Source organism: Nicotiana sylvestris, chromosome 10 (assembly GCF_000393655.2).
Source record: "Nicotiana sylvestris chromosome 10, ASM39365v2, whole genome shotgun sequence".
NCBI lineage: Eukaryota > Viridiplantae > Streptophyta > Magnoliopsida > Solanales > Solanaceae > Nicotiana > Nicotiana sylvestris.
Window position 1 is genome coordinate 170879790 of NC_091066.1, and position 15694 is coordinate 170895483.

At 36.4% G+C, this 15694-nt stretch overlaps 1 long non-coding RNA gene across 1 annotated transcript; it reads left to right on the forward strand.

Moving 5' to 3' along the window:
* Window positions 1-14410: 14410 nt before the first annotated feature.
* LOC138880288 (uncharacterized) lies at window positions 14411-15075 on the forward strand. The gene is made up of 2 exons (XR_011402795.1): window positions 14411-14499; window positions 14671-15075. It is a non-coding gene; the product is annotated as an uncharacterized lncRNA (long non-coding RNA).
* Window positions 15076-15694: the final 619 nt, after the last annotated feature.

Below are 15694 nucleotides of genomic sequence, written 5' to 3' on the forward strand. Positions count from 1 at the left end.
TTAGGGTTTTAAACCCTGAACTGAACTCTTTCCTTTAGTCAGCATTATGGTTTTAAACCCTAAACTGAACTTTCCCTTTAGTCAGCATTAGGGTTTTAAACCCTAAACTGAACTTTTTCCCATTCAGTCAGTATTAGAGTTTTAAACCCTAAACTGAACTTTTTCCATTCAGTCAGCATTAGGGTTTTAAACGCTAAACTGAACTCTTTCCAGCCAGTCAGGGTTTTAAACCCTAAACTGAACTTTCCCTTTAGTGAGCATTAGGGTTTTAAACCCTAAACTGAACTCTTTTCTTTAGTCAGCATTAGGGTTTTAAACCCTAAACTGAACTTTTTCCATTTAGTCAGCATTAGGGTTTTAAACCCTAGACTGAACTTTTTCCATCCAATCAGTATTAGAGTTTTAAACCCTAAACTGAACTTTTCCTTTAGTCAGCATTAGGGTTTTAAACCCTAAACTGAACTTTTTCCATTCAGTCAGCATTAGGGTTTTAAACCCTAAACTGAACTTTTCCCTCTAATCAGGATTAGGGTTTTAAACCCTAAACTGAACTTTTTCCCTTTAGTCAGCATTAGGGTTTTAAACCCTAAACTGAACTCTTTCCTTTAGTCAGCATTAGGGTTTTAAACCCTAAACTGAACTTTTTCCATTTAGTCAGCATTAGGGTTTTAAACCCTAAACTGAACTTTTTCCTTTAGTCAGTATTAGGGTTTTAAACCCTAAACTGAACTCTTCCCTTTAGTCAGTATTAGGGTTTTAAACCCTAAACTGAACTTTTCCTTTGGCCAACATTTGGGTTTTAAACCCTGAACTGAACTTTTCTAGTTAGTCAGCATTAAGGTTTTAAACCCTAAACTGAACTTTTTCCATTCAGTCAGCATTAGGGTTTTAAACCCTAAACTGAACTCTTTCCTTTAGTCAGCATTAAGATTTTAAACCCTAAACTGAACTCTTTCCTTTAGTCAGCATTAGGGTTTTAAACCCTAAACTGAACTTTTTTCATTCAGTCAGCATAGGGTTTTAAACCCTAAACTGAACTTTTTTCCATTCAGTCAGCATTAGGGTTTTAAACCCTAAACTGAACTCTTTCCTTTAGTCAGCATTAGGGTTTTAAACCCTAAACTAAACTCTTTCCTTTAGTCATCATTAGGGTTTTAAACCCTAAACTGAACTTTTTCCATTCAGTCATCATTAGGGTTTTAAACCCTAAACTGAACTCTTTCCTTTAGTCAGCATTAGGGTTTTAAACCCTAAACTGAACTTTTTCCATTTAGTCAGCATTAGGGTTTTAAACCCTAAACTGAACTTTTTCCATTCAGTCAGCATTAGGGTTTTAAACCCTAAACTGAACTTTTCCTTTAGCCAACATTTGGGTTTTAAACCCTGAACTGAACTTTTCTAGTTAGTCAGCATTAGGGTTTTAAACCCTAAACTAAACTTTTTCCAGTCAGTCAGTATTAGGGTTTTAAACCCTAAACTGAACTTTTCCATTCAGTCAGTATTAGGGCCCCAACCCTAAACTGATTTTTTTCCCCAGTTAGTCAGTATTAGGGTTTCAACTCTAAACTGAACTTCTCCCCAGCTAGTCAGTATTAGGGCTCCAACCTTGAACTGAGCATTTTTACCTTATGGCAATATTAGGGATCCAATCCCGAAGTTGCATTTTGTGGTCCAATCCCTTCATCAACTTTGTAAACTTCCCGGCAACTAACTCACGAAATTTTTCCTAGTGAAACTGGGGCAGAAAATTTCGTTCGTTTGTTTTTCCCCGCAGGTCTAACCTCGAGGCGCATGGATCGAGATGACCCACGAGATGAGTCTCAATCCAAAATAAAAAGGGGGAAGAAGAAGAAGAAGATGTCCCGAGATACCGGAGAAAATGGAAGGCGGATCGCTCCAAGACTTGATCAAGGTTTCGAACTCTGCCAATCACGTCTCACTCAGTATCCCAGGGATAAACAAGCACCTTCAACTCGCAAGCATCAAGATTCGGATCGAAGTCTCCAAGCAAAATCAGCTAAGACCCAAGATCAAGTTGCAAAAGAATCATAGATAGGAATCTTGTAACCAGCAGTTGACATGCATATAAGTATTCAGTTCAGTTTCAATTTTTCTTTGGTTGTAATAAGGCGGTCAGTAAAGCAACAATGACAACAGCAACAGCAGTAACAACAAGCATTGCAATCCCATGGTAGTCCCAGCTGCCAAAATTTCCCGAACTACATTGACCTGATTCCTGTTTAGCCCATGATATGTAGGAAAACTTCGAAACAAAGATTCGGTCAAATCTTTCAAAAAAAAAGTGTTTCACACGGAGTTTTCCGATAGACAAAAATCGCTCATATCCGCTCACTTTATCTTTGCACGAAAACTCTTCGTGTTTCCGAACAAAGAGGGGCAGCTGTGAGCACGTGATTTTTGTTTTACGCGACAATCACTCCAAAAGAAACAAAAATAATAGCAATCGGTCTTGCTATACAATTTTTGAATTTTTACGTGGTATGTTATTAATTATTTATGATTTTTGCCCATTTTACTTTTATTAAAACAAAATACAAAAAAAAATGTGTCGTGTGTAGTTGAACCGTAATTGGTTTTAAAAGGAAAATCGTAAAAAATATGCATCTTTTATTCTATTTTTTGTTGTCATTAAGTGATTTAATTTTAAATAAATGTCAATGTGAGTGATAATTGTTGTTTTGAGTATTAATTAATATTGGTATGATTTTATTAGGAATTTTATTTTTTTAAGTTGTAAGAAGGAAAACATTGGATTTGGGCCATAATTTCAAATGAAATCAGGCCCAAACTCATACAAATGACCCGGTCCAACCAGGCTTTCTGCGAGATGACCCAAATGACGCCATATGGGCGTCATCATTTTGAGTCGTTGATTGATTCAGGGGAATGGCCCAGATCAGACCAATCCTTTACCCAAACGACGCCGTATAAGGCCGTCTAATCTCAGCCGTTCAAGCCGGGCTGATCTAACAGCCCTCGTTACATCCCCTTTACCCGTTATCAGACCCGACCCAATGAAACCCAGCCTGATCCACCCCAGTATGAAAGCAAATGACATCGTTTCACTTACACCTCCAGATCCAGGACGTTGATCTCGATTGATCTAACGGCTGAGATCAGGCCATCCACCCCATATATAAGCTTTCCACCCGTACCCCACCCCCAATCCAAATACCCCTCCTTTGTCCTCATCCCTTCCAACAGACCCAACCCCGGAACCCTAGAGCCGCCCCCCTTTCCCCTCACCAAAAACCCGGCGGCATGGACGCCGGTGACCCCCACCATAACACCCTAGGACCACCTTGACACCCTAAACATAGATCTGCAAACCATTGATCTCGAACCTTCTCCCATCGTCTCGAATCTTCATTTGAAGATTCGAGCATAACCTCGACTTACACCGATGTACCCCAGCTTCACACCAGACAGTCCCCGAACCTCCCTCGTGACCAAACCATGCCTGGTTTGGTCCGAATCTAACCATGGAAACCCAAATCCCAAATCTACCATCTATGAACCCCAGAAACCCCAAGCCTGGTCTATGTCCGTTTGAGCTAAAGTGATTAGGGTCTAATGGACCTTAATCGAAGTGTTCTTAGTTGAGAACACTTCTATTAAAGTCCGTTCAACCCCAAGAAGGTTCATTTCAAACACGAGCTGGTTTTCTGATTTTTTTTCAAGGACTTTAAGGTAGGTGTGTTTTTCTTTCCTCGATTCAGTACATGTGTTGTTAAAGGTCTGTTCGTATGGCCAAATGTTTTGTTTAATTTGTGTCTTTTAAATTTTATCAACTGTTGTTGTCCACCTCTGTGTTTGATCGAGTTTGTCTTCTATTCACTGATAACGTGTATATGTGTATGAGTTGTGCAATCAATTGAACTTTGAAATTGACTGATTAATTGATTTCACCAGTACAACTTTTGCTTAGTCAGTACAATTTGAATTGTAGGTTGATACTGTTAGAGTTCTGATCATGGCTTTCGATTGTATATGTTGTAATTAGTATAGTCGAGTCGATACACATCGTCAATAAGTTCAAAGCTTTGAATGATAATAATTTGATTGGGTTTTCTGTTGAAATCCTACTTAAATCAAATTAGGAATTGAGTTTAACTACTTATAGTTGTTGTACTTGAATCAGAAATTTAAGTGTCTTGGTCTATAACTGCAGTCTGAATTAGGGGGCATGTGCACTTGTGCACAACATGTGCATAAAGGCCTTTGTTAAGATGAAGAATAACTTGACAGCATGTGCTGTCAGGTTATATTCCTGCTGCCCATGTCTGCTTTTAGTTTAATAAGCCAATTAAAAGGGCTGTCAGGAATCTCATGGGAATGTTTCATATTTTAAAATGTTGAATGGAAAAACATCAAGAAAGAGAAGGTTTCTGATGTGTTTTAACAGGCTGTAGATAGCCTGATGTTAGGCTATAAAAAGGAAAAAGAACTTCCATTAGTGAGGGGACTGAGATTGATTTTGAGGACTGAATTTTGAAAAAGAAAAAGGCAGACAGATTTTAGACTGAACTCAGATTTTTGGAGATTTGATTGTTAGATATATACAGACACACACAAGAGAGAAAAACAGACAGAAAAATCATAAACTGTTTCTTCCTATTGTTGTTTGGGCTTCATTTGTTTTCAGCCTTTTCAATCAATTCTGATTCTTTGAAGTTCCAATTGAGTCTATTGGTTGAGTGTTGTCATTGGTTTATTATTGGTTTTAGTCTGCCTGGAGTTCTGATTCTACTCCATTGTGGGCTGTTGTCATTTGACTACCTTTCCTATCGGCTGTAGTTGCCATTCTTGCATTCAAGCTTGTTCTGCTGTTACCAGTTGTTACTGCTGCTGTTTCTTTTGCCATTGTTACTCTACTGACTTCTCTTCTTCTTCTTCTTCTTCTGTAAGCACTTCCAGGTACACACTTTTGAAACCATGTTTGTTGAAAGTTTGAAGATTGAAGCAGAAATAAAGAAATGAACGTTTGTTTACTTCACAATACTTGTGTTCAAAATAGGTTGAATGATAGTTGGCCTGTATTTGTTTAAGTTAGTTCCAATTGCAATTGCTCTGTATGAATTAAACACATCCTGATTGACATATTAGATAGTATTGTTTGTTAGATCAGACGTATTTTCAATGTGTATAACCATTAGGTTTCGATTTAGTTATGACAGTATAACATAGAATCATGGCAAGCATCTGTATGTATTTTTGTCTAGACCTCTGAACTGTCAAATCTGTTATATTTGGTCCCATTTGATTTCAAGATCAATGTACCCCAAGCTAATTCTCATGTGGTGTTACGTTAACAGGGTGTCCATGTATGCCAACCCTCTTGTTAGATTACTTGTTCCTATATAGGTTTGATATGGGTTTCGATATAGATTCACTGTTTCGAAATAATGCGATGACTTTTGAGGAAAACTAATAGACATTTTTGAGTTCCATTAGTAGTAGTTTTCCTAATAAACAGCCGATTTCATTTATCAAGCCCAAATAAGCTAGTTTTAAAATTCAAACTTGAAGGTCTTTTAATGTAAATTTTGTATATGTTATTAGTTTGCTTGCAATCTCCCTTAGCAAATTAACAAGCGTATTCACTCCTTGAAGACAAGGCATGAGGTAATTCTCACCTCATAAACAACCAATCAGGTAATCAAACAAAATTCGGATTCGTCAAACATAGTAAAGATTTAGTATGTAGTTGCTTAAACAAGTAAGTTTGGTATCTTTCTCTTTTATTTTTTAGAGACAAATGTAATAGAAATATAGTCACTTTAGGATATCCTTTTTAAAGGTAATGAGACGAGCCTCGTCAAATAAAGATACACATCGCGGGGCCCTCAACAATTGATCATAATAAACACATATGTTTTGGGATGGAGTGTCTAGAAAAGTTCACTCCTTCCCCAAAGATAATAACGCGTTAGGCTCTTTAGGCGCGACTTAATTAAATTATATTCTTAAACTCGGGTGCACATTGATGTGACCCGAACCCAAATCTCAACGGAGTCAAAATGTGTCGATGATCACGGGTGCATTGATTGCGACGTGGTTTGAGATGCATTTTCACAACGTTGCAACTCTATAAAAATAAATGATAATAATAAAAGCGGTTTGAACTTGATAAAAGCACTAAGTTACAACATGTATTTAAATCAGATATTTAGCCATTCTAACAATTTAAGCGACCGTGCTAGAACCACGGGATCCGAGGGTTCCCAACACCTTCCCTCGGGTCAACAGAATTCCTTACTTAGAATTTCTGGTTCGCAGACTTCATTTGGAAAAGTCAAAAATTTTCCTTGATTTGGGATTCAAGATAAACCGGTGACTTGGGACGCCAAAAGCCAAAACCTTTCCCAAGTGGCGACTCTGAATTTAATAAATAATCACATTTCGAATATTGTCACTTAAATTGGAAAAACTCCCTCGCGCATTTATACTCTTCCGGCCGGGGCGCGCAAAAAGGAGGTGTGACAAGGGTAAACCTATAGATCGCGAGTTTGAGCCGTGGAAACAGTCACTGGTGCTTGCATGAGGGTAAACTACCTACAACACACCCCCTTGGAGTGCGGCCCTTTTCTGAACCTAATGTAAACATGGAATACTTTATGCACCGGGATGGCCTACCTGAAATTTGTCATACATTTTGACTGCAGACAACTATTTAGAAAGTAATAGTAGCAAGTAGCAAAAAGTTGTAAAATAATGCTTCTTGCTGCAGGGATGACATGAAAATAAGGGGAAAAAATAGAGAATAATGCACAAACTTAAGGGGCCATTTGGTCTAAAACAGTTTGATTTCAAAGAAAGATTAGTTTAACTGCAGTTGGGATGGAACAAATTAAAGTTAATAAAAATTACGGAACAATGCAAACCTAAGGGATCGTTTTGTTAAAAACTCCATCTTCTTTTGTAATATAGGAAAGTCTAAAATCAAACTCATATTATCATGCATATTGAAGCTTAAGGGAATTTAGTTTCTAATTTTGAACGATTCGATCTGAGCATTATTCAACCTAAAAACTTTAAGGTAATGGGTGGAGTTTATAAAAAAAATTGGAAATTATTACACAGACAATAAGGGACAAGTGTATTCTCTAACATTTTCCAAAACGTGTAATCCAATTGTAAGATTTACATGTGAATCTTCTCTTTTCTTTGCTTATTTCTTCATTACATGCTCAAGGGGAAGCGTCCTTAGAAAATTTTAGCATGATATATAGTTAAGAAAGAAGAAAGGAAGTTAGTAAAAGGGACGAAAAGATCCTTTATTAATTAAACCTTGTCTTTTTAATAACAAGAAGTTAAGCATCAATAATCAAAGTCTACAAAATTCAACCTACACAAAGAGTTCATTTTGACAGAATTGCATTATGCCGAGCTCCTTGACTTTCTTGCACTACTAGAAATCCGCCAAAAAATCGACCAAAAAAATTGACCAAAGTTGGTCGGAAATTACCGACCAACGTTGATTGGTCAATTAAATTAAAAAAAATATTGCAAAAAAAATTCACCATCTGGGAATCGAACCAGGGTGTGTACTGTGGCAAGATACTATTCTACCACTAGACCATTGGTGCATTTTGTTTTAAGATTGTCTCTTTTTTTAAAAAAAAATTATACTCTTTAATTGTATTTTCGCACAAAATTAACCGACCAAAGTTGGTCGATTTTATTAAAAAAATAAAATTTGGTCGGTTTTTTAAAATGATAGGCCGAATTTACCGACCAATGTTTGGTCGGTTTTTTTAATATTAATTTTTATTTATTTTAATTGAAAAAGCGACCAAAGTTGGTCGGTTTCTTGAAAAATAAATTTTGCGGGACTCAAAAATAGTTTCCCGCATTTTTGCGCCAAAGAAAACCAACCAAAGTTGGTCGGTTTCGTAAAAAAATAATATAAAAATAAACTATTTTGAAAAATCGACCAACTTTGGTTGGTTTTTTGACCGACCAAAGTTGGTAGATTTTTCTTGGTCGGTTTTTGCCGAATTTCTAGTAGTGTTGTTGTATTATTTGACTCCATAAAGGGTTGACAAGTTTAGTGAGGAAGATCATTCATGGAGGATTGAGCTAAGAGCTATATCTTCTTACTCAAAGAGAAGAATGAGTTACAGTTCATTTAACTTCCTAAACTACTGTTATAGAGCTAACATACCGACTAACCACTAAGTTAGTTACTAACTTCTACAAATGACATATACACCCATTATCTTAAGTTAGTTTACACAATACTACCCTGCTCCACTTTTACTACTCTCAACACTCCCCCTCAAGCTGGAGGGTGTGAACACATTCAACAGACCCAGCTTGGACACAAGATATTCATGTTGCTGCCTTCCAAGCCCTTTAGTCAAAATATCTGCTTGTTGTTCTTCAGATTGTATGTACTGAGGCATTACATCTCCTTTCTGCACTTTTTCCCTTATGAAATGACAGTCTATCTCGATATGTTTAGTTGTTCATGATAGACTGGATTCTCAGCAATTTGGATTGCTGCTCTGTTATCACATAAGAACTCAACTGGAAGCTTTAACTTTGTCCCTAGTTCTTCATATAATCTGATCACCCATGTTATTTCTGATATAACTGAAGCCATGATTCTGTACTCAGCTTCAGCTGAGCTCTTAGACACTGTAGTTTGCTTCTTGGACTTCTAGGATATCAAAGATTCCCTATATTTCACTAAGTATCCTGTCACTGATCTTCTGGTGTTTGGACAAGAAGCCCAGTCTGCATCACAGTATGCCTTGATTTCTCATGCTGGCTTGCTTGATAGCAATACTCCCAATCCAGGTTCTCTCTTGACGTATCTAACAATTCTCATGGCTTCTTCCATGTGAGATCTCTTTGGATGTTTCAAGAATTAGCTCAAGGTTTGGACAAACAAAGTTTATATCTGGCCTAGTCATTGTAAGATACAACAGCTTCCCTATTAATCTTTGATAAGCTGCTATATCTTTTAGTGGTGTATCACCTTTGAGTCCAACATGATCATCATATTCTGCACTGGTCAGCCTCTGATTACTTTCTAAATGAGTCCAAGCAGGTTTTGCTCCCCCTAAGCCCTAGTCTAAAATCAGTTGTAAAGCATACTTCCTCTGATTCATAAGTATGCCATGTCTAGACCTTGCAAATTCTATTCCTAAGAAAAACTTCAACTCTCCCAGATCCTTTATTTTGAAGGCTTGTTGTAGTACACTCTTAGTGTCACACATCAACTCATCATCATTCCCAGTGATAAGTAAATCATCAACATATACTAATACAACAACAATTTTGGATCCAATCTTCTTGATTAATAAGGAGTGATCCAGTTGGCTTTGTAGAAAACCAGACTTCATGAATGCATCTACCAGCTTCACATTCCATTATCGAGATGCTTGTTTAAGCCCATATAAAGACTTAACAAGCTTGCACACTAGGCCTGTCTCCCCCTTGCTGTGAAAACCTTGGGGAAGTTGCATGTAGACTTCATCATGGAGATCTCCTTGTAAGAAGGCATTATAGACATCCATTTGATGGATATTCCAGTTTTGAGCTACTGCAATAGATAACACTATCCTCACTGTCACCATTTTTACAACTGGTGAAAATGTGTCCGGATAGTCAAGACCTTCCCTCTGGTTGTACCCCTTTGCTACTAGCCTTGCCTTGTACCTCTCAACTTCAACATTTGCCTTGTACTTGATCTTATATACTCATTTGCAACCAATGGCTCTTTTGTTTGGTGGCAAAGGCATAATCTCCCAGGTTTTGTTGTTTGCAAGAGCAGTGAGCTCGGCCTTCATGGCATCTACCCACTTGGGATCTTTGCAAGCTTCATCAAAGGATGCAGGTTCAACTATTGCAGAGAAGGCTGCTAAATTGGCCTAATAGTGATGTGACAAGTTGCTGTAATTTAGGTAGTTGCTCAAAGGATAAGAGCATGAGCTACTGGCTTGAGCAGTCACAGAGTCATGCAGCTATAATGGAGGCCATTTATCTCTAGCTGACTTTCTTAGAGGAACTGCAACTGCTTCATGATTGTGGTCAGTATCTATAACATCTTTGTCCATATTTGCATCTCCAGGCATATCAACATCTTCACTTGCTACAGCAGGACTTATATCTTCAAGTCCACTTGAGTGAAGATCCTCCATGACAACTTCTTGTCCTGTGCTTTGGTCGTCAAGTTGGGGATCAGATGTAGTTGTAGGTGCAGGATCAGTGATGTTGGCATTTGGCACAGCTTGAGTGATCAAGTATGGATCAGCTTGAAAGATTGCAGGTCATGTGGTCTGCAGATCTTTGAAAGGAAAAATTGATTCCCTGAAAGTCACATTTCTACTAACAAATTTTTTTTTGTGAGTTAAATCAAATAACAAGTATCCCTTTTGCATAGCTGAATACCCCATCAGAACACTCCTCACAGCTCTTGGTTGGAATTTGTCACCAATGATTGATGATGTAGCATAGCAAAGACATCCTAGAACCCTCATATGTTTCATAGATGGATTTTTCTTATGAAATAATTCATAAGGAGACTTCCCTGCAAGCACGAGTGTAGACATTCTATTTATCAAATAGACAGCTAACAACACACATTTATCCCAGAACTTTAATGGGATGCATCCTTGAAATCTGATTGCCCTAGCTACCTCTAGTATCTGTCTGTATTTCCTTTATACCACCCTATTTTGTTGGAGTGTGTATGGACAAGACCTCTGATGAACTATCCCAAATTTGCTGAACATGCTTGCAAGTTCAGAGTTAATGAACTTTGTCCCATTATCTATTCTAATCATTTTAACCTTAGTGTCAAATTGTGTTTGAACCATTAAGAGAAAATCTCTAATGACAACAATTACATCAGACTTCAACTTCAAAAGATAAATCCATGTCACTCTAGAATAGTCATCCACTATTGTTAGGAAGTATTTATTTCCATCATGTGTTGCAATTTTAAATGGTCCCCATACATCCATATGTAAAAGTTCAAACACATTATTTACTCTATCTCTACTAACAGGGAAAGGCAATTTGGCCTGCTTAGCCAAGGGACAAACATCACAGCTACTTACTACATTTCTACATAACTCTTCACTAACATTCAACATATGTTTCATAACCTTTGGTGATGGGTGGCCCATCCTTTTGTGCCAAAACTGTAAAGTATTTTGATCCAACTGCACATTCATGGACTTTGAAATTAACTCTTGTCTTTTTTTTTTGGAATTGCATAAGTCAGCAGATAGAGCCCATTAGTTTACCAATCCCCTTCAGCTTCCCAGTGAAGAGGTCCTGTAGTACACAAAAACCAGGAAAGAATACAGCCATACATCTTAGCTCTCTAGTTAGCTTAGACACAGACAATAGGCTATACTTAAAATCTGGGATGTACAGAACATTCTTAATTTCTTGTCCTTCTCCTATCTTGAATTTACCAATATGTGAAACTGTTGCTTTAGTTCCATTAGGTAATCGTACTATTTTTCCATATTGAGATGTTATATTGTTTAACTCAAAAAATGAACTAAGGTTCGAGGTCATGTGATCAGTCGCACCTGTATCTACGATCCACTCATGAGTACAACCTCCCTTGTCTACTAAGCAGACAGTGGATTAAGATATACCTGCCATGTCCATGTTAGCTGTGGTTTCCTGCATCTCCTCTTTGTTGAGTAGCCTCAGAATCTGATTGAATTGCTCCTCTGTGAACATAGGTCCCATTCCACATCCTGATGAGTTCCCCTTCTTAGCATGTGTGTTTGGTACATTCTTGTTCCCCTGCATCTGTGAGTCACCTTCTCCCAACAATGCAGAGTTAGATGAACCATATCCTCCTCTCCTTTTAGGCTTGAAATCAGTTGGATATCCTACTATCTTATAACAATTCTCCCTAGTGTGCCCTCTCATTTTGCAAAAATCACATTGGAGATTGTAGTTATTCTTAGGTCGAAACTGACCACCAGTAGTTCTATTAGTCATTAGTGCAGCAACTTCACTTCTCTCAGTTGAATCATGAGCATTGGACATAGCTCTTTGACTCTCACGTTCCATCAACATTGAGTAGGCCTTATTTACTGTAGGCACTGGAATCATCATAAGTATTTGACTATGAGCTTGCTCATATGACTCGTTAAGTCCCATCAGAAATTGTAGCAGCTTCAAACGTTCCATAAAGGCCACAGATTCACCAAATTTTGCACAATCACATCCCAAAGCTGGGGCCAAACTATCAAATTCTCCCCAGAGTACTCATATCTTCGAGAAGTATGAGGATATCGAGTCAGTACCTTGATTAATCCTTGCAATTTCTCTATAAATTTGAAAGATTCTCGAGCAATCTGTCTTATCAAATCGCTCCTTCAAGTCCTTCCAAACTTCACTGGCAATCGAAGAGTAAACGATCCCACTGAGTAATTCTAGTGAAACATAATTCATAATCCACGACAAAACGATTGCGTTGTATCGCTCCCAAATATCTACGAGATTTGTACCAAAACTTTACTTTTTACAAGTGTCGTCGATGAACCCTAGTTTGTTTCGTCCTAGGATTGCAATTCTCATCGCTCGACTCCATACGGAATAGTTTTTTGGTCAACGTAACTGAAGAGAAATCAACACGGCTCCGGAATTGTCAATCGAATTGAGAAAAAGTGGATGATTGTGACTCAATTTCTCTGGTAATTCATTATCAACAGTCGTCATGGTTGAGCTCTGTCAAAATTCTCTGATGAAGAGTTAGCTAGCAGGACGATTACTCTAAGCGACCATACTTATGGTCGATGGCTCTGATACCATGACAAGTTTAGTGAGGAAGATCATTCATGGAGGATTGAGCTAAGAGCTTCATCTTCTTACTCAAAGAGAAGAATGAGTTACAGTTCATTTAACTTCCTAAACTACTGTTATAGAGCTAACATACCGACTAACCACTAAGTTAGTTACTAACTTCTACAAATGACATATACACCCATCATCTTAAGTTAGTTTACACAATACTACCCTACTCCACTTTTACTACTCTCAACAAAGGTTTAAGACGTTAAATGAAGATTTTTTATTTTTGTGATCTAAAACATGCCATAAAATTTGTCTGCCTATCTGATTAATATATGGTACAATAAAAATTTAAAGCTAAAGTATTTTCAAGTATAGAAAATGTTATTCTTTTACGAACCGACGAAATAAAAAAAATGATATCACATGAACCGGATGGACAGAGTATATCAAAGCAACTTGAACACTTGTTTTCAGTTGAATTCTTAAATCCCTATGAGTTAATCGTATACCTTTTCTATCTTTCTGAAGAAAAATGATTTTAAAATGGAGGAATATTGTTTAATATAATATGATTCGTTTGGCGAACTTAAAGAATGCCTTAGTAGCTTAACAGTTCTTAAAATTGAGAACAGAAACACATTCATTTGATGGGAGAATTATTCTTCAATAATTTAATGGCATTTTCCAGTTGTATATTAAAAATGGCATTCAAAATTATATTTTGACCTTGCTTAATTATACATTAGAAAAGAAGAGGCATCAATTCTCAAATAATATTTCTATTCTCATATGCATCTTTCAGAAACTACATGTGATCACATGCACTTCGAGAGTCAAACTTTCTAAATTTATTATCCAGGCTTGTAAAATGAACAATAAGTATTCACATGATTATATTTAATGTGCTATATAATTATTACTGGGTTATTGTTGTTGTTGTATAATTAATGTGCTATATATGCATTCCAAAATGAGAAGTAAATGCGTCGATATTCACGTCAAATGCTTCAATTCTCATATGCATCTTCCATAAACTACGTGTGATCACATGCAAATCTAACAAGAAGTTAGTTCATTAATTGATGCACGTGCAAAGTGCAACGTTATTGCCGATAATTAAGAATATAACAAGTAGATTGTTAATTAGCATCTAGAGAGTACCGATTACGATACCTAATTTTGATTAATCATTTTGAAGTACTACTTCTAATTTTAATTATAAGTTATAGCATATCATATATATCATCATCAATTTTCACATTCATCTTCCGAAAATAACGGATCTGAAATTATTTTAACTCATTTAATAAAAACAATTGTACAAGTACAACTAGCTAGGAAGCACAACTCCTGGTGTAGTACTTCTTGGTCAAAATGTTTCATTCTGTGTATTGGAATGTATAATTAATGTTTTTGGAAACTGTGAAAACCAAGAGACTTTATTAATTATAAATTGTATTAATTAGAAAGAAGGCTAGCACAGACATCCTTGAATATAAAACCTAAAAATAGATAATAAAAAATAAAAAAATAAACTACAGTACATGCTAGAGAAGCTGCTTCATTTATAGAGGAGGTCTATAAATTACGTTCATCGACCGACAATGAGATGCTCATACAAAAACTTTTGAAGTAAAATTTCTGATATGGCGTTAATTAAACTTTGTTATGTTATCACTATTCTTCTCATGGTTATCACTAGTGAGTATCTATTCTTCTTTATCTCTATATTGTTGTGGGCACGCACACACACATACACGCACGTGCACACACATATTGTATGCATGAATATGCATGACATTTAAATGTGTGCTTGTGATGCTATATTAGTCAAAATTTAATTTCAATTATTATAATGGTGAAATATTTCAGTTAATATGCCCAACTTCTCAAAGACACAAGTTGTCGTTGCACTGGATGTTGATCATAATCTCTCAGGACTCAAGAAAAGACTACTCCCACAACTTGCGACTTGTTATAGAAGTTGTAGCTCCAACGATGATTGCCTTACCGATTGTTGGATTTGTTGTACTTGCAGTATTTATGTTATAACTAACGATTTAAGGTGTCGTGGAGTATAAGAAAGGTGGATGTCTTTGTGTACGATGACAACAAATTAAAGGTTGCTAAAACCCTATTATGCATAAGTTAATTCCTCGTGATTTCAGTATTTCAGATGTATTACCTCGTTCCCTTGTTTTTCATACTTTGTACGAATAATGAAGAAACTCATATCAATAGTTTTCTATTCAGAAATAAAAATGGATGTGTAATTTATATTAGGTTCCTCTTTCTTGTTATTTATAATATTTTACCCTTCAAAGTTTCTAATGCGGTCTTTGCTTTCCAACTATCTTTTATCTTTGATCTGTTTTCCCTATGAGATGTACTTTGATGTCTTGAATTTATTGTTTAGTACAGCACACACATTGGGTTCACAATCAATATAGATATTTAATAAATTTCTTAATATATATATATATATATATATATAGATTGGAATAAAAGTTATTGAATTTATGTGAATTTGTACTTATATGCTAGCTCCGCCTCTATTGAACGCCCAATATTGAAATCAAGCCCACGATGCTATGACTGATTCAGACAGGCGGGCAATTCACTGAAAAAAGTTTAAAGATATAAGGAGAGATTGCTCATACCACAATATTTCAATAGCAAGTTTTGTTGCACTGAAATATCAAGATAGAGGGACAATAAAAATAGTACGGATTTATTATCCAAAAGTAAGATATGGTATCAGGAACAAACAAGGTAGTCCAAATAGAAGGTCAAACGAACCCCATTCCCCAAGAAATTTTTAGTTTTTATTGAAGTAAAATATCGATTTCAAAAAATTGTACTGATATATACTCCCTCCATCTCAAATTATCTGTCG